Here is a 2,328-nt window from a genome sequence, read left to right as displayed (position 1 = left end):
TCGTACATTCCATGTTCCGATGATTAATGGATGTCTGCAGTTGTTTCTCTTCAAGAGAAACATCAACTGCTCATATGCAAATTCAACTTGAAATTAAAGACAATTAAAACACGTCCAAGAGAGCCAAAGTATGATCTTGAATATATGTAGGAGGTAGAGTGCCTGTTTCAAAAGAACCAATCCTTAAAGGAGTCTGTAAGCCCCACCTTTGTAAAGGCAGGGAGGGAGCTGAGTGCAGAGGCAGACACTAAGTGCAGGCTGTGGGGGACAACAAGACAGAAGTAGGAACTGAAACAAAGGTGAAAAGAGGAAGCTGAGTGTAGGGGGTGGGAACAAGGCAGAGGCGGGAAATGAACACAAAGAGGAGAGGCAGAAGTTGAGTTACTTCTCAACTCAGGCTGGGTAGAGAGTTAACCTGTTAAGTTTGAACCACTAACCTCCTGGTTAGCAGTTAAATGCGTCAGGCACTATGCCACCAGTTTCTTGTGTGAGGTACATATGTATTTAAAAGCTTTTTAAAGCTGTTTATGCAGTATTCTAGGAATATTCTTAATAGCCTTAGTTTCAGTTATATTGTTTTAATTTAAAGCTTTAGGTAAGCTTGATAGTATTTCCCCTTTTCATCAAACTGTAAATGGTAATTTCATTTGGATAAAATATCTCTTCCTATTAGATTTTCATGGGTTTCAGAAATTAGTAAAAAGTATATAAATCCTCTATAAGGCTAAAAGAGATAGGCTGAGGAAATAATGTTTGTTTTTCATTAGTAACTCCTTTTGTAGGTGTGTGGGTTTAATTGCAGACTGTGTGGCTCCTGAATCAATTTAAAATGTACAAGTTCTCTATTGATATACTTGGTTGTCTCTCCTTGAGAGTTTGAACTACCATAGGAAAAGTCCCTGTTTTGTCCCCAGAAACCCTTTATTCTAAATCAGGGAATGGAGGAGAAATTGAGGTAGAAACCTTCTGTTTATTTTTTTAACTTAAAGCGTTCATATTTCTAAAGGCCAGTTTTTGTTTTGTTTTGTTTTTCAACAGAAGTTACAGAAGCCAGTTTTGAGTTTATTGGAGGGTTTTGTTACAAAGGGAGAAAACCCACTCAGTCTGTGAAAATGAATTTAAGAGGATTTATTCAGAAATTTTCATCTGGATGTAGGAAAGCACTAGCCTGTATAGATGAGAACTGATGACTTTCACTGACAACTTCTGGCTTAAAGCACATGTGATCTATGGAACAAAGAAATTACAATACAGTGGTTTGATTGGTTAGTCTCTGGTAGAGATCAAAAAGAGGATGGATTAGGCATGTGGAACAGATTTCTTTTAGATAATTAGATATAGAAAATCACAGTGATTTATTTTAGGAACTAATTGTAGAGTTTATAATCTCACTCAAGTAGCTTTTAGGTGAAATCATAAAACATTACTGATAGAAGCTTACACAGCTTTAACCAGACATTTCTGAAGTGGGTAAAAACTTCTCTTGGTGTCAGGATCTCATTTCCCTGACGCAACTTGTTAAACAAAACTTTCTTTTCTTTTTAATTTTTTAAAATTAATTAAACCTGATTACCATCCCCAACCATAAAAAACTCTCCTCTCCTTTCCTCCCTGTGATTAACCCCTCCCTGTGCTTTTCTTAGCTATGCCTTTCTGTCTGTCCAGCTTTCCCTCTATGTAAATGGTGCTCCTCTGATGTGTCATGGTTGGTTGATCTAAGAGGTGCATCTCCTTGGGGTAGCTGTTCTGCATGTAGGTCTTTCTGCTGTTGGGCTGAGAGCCAATGCATGGAAGTGAGTCCATTCCTAGCCCTGAAAGATAACCCCAGGCCATAGTCTCAGAGGTTCTACCCATTTCTACCTGACCAGCAATTGTGGTCATTTTTGTGTTTTTGAAATTTGTTCCACATTTTTCCTCCCACTCTAACCAGGATCTCCAATTTTGATCCCTTTCTGAATGGTTGGCCTAGGAAGGTAGGCACCATCTAGTTCTTCTGGGCTTGGGGTCCATCATATCTTTGGACTAATAGTTTCCAGATGACATTGATTTTCTTCACTCTTCTTTGCTCCAGATAAGAGGAGACCAATAGTTGCATCTTAGATGGCTCAAAAGCTTTTAAGACCCTAGTTGATACTCAGGGGAGCTCTGGTAGCATAGCGCCTAAGGCACTTGACTGCTAACCAGAAGGCTGGCAGTTCAAACCCACCAGCCACTCCTCTGAAGGAAGGTTGGGCAATCAACTTCTGTAGTGATACTGCCTCGGAAACCCAAGGAGGGGTCGCTATGAGTTGGGTCCGACTCGACAGCACATAACAACAACAACAAGTC

This window comes from Orycteropus afer, unplaced genomic scaffold (genome assembly GCF_000298275.1).
Source record: "Orycteropus afer afer isolate SDZICR_OR568_19922 unplaced genomic scaffold, OryAfe1.0 scaffold00080, whole genome shotgun sequence".
Lineage (NCBI taxonomy): Eukaryota > Metazoa > Chordata > Mammalia > Tubulidentata > Orycteropodidae > Orycteropus > Orycteropus afer.
This window is presented reverse-complemented; position numbering follows the sequence as displayed.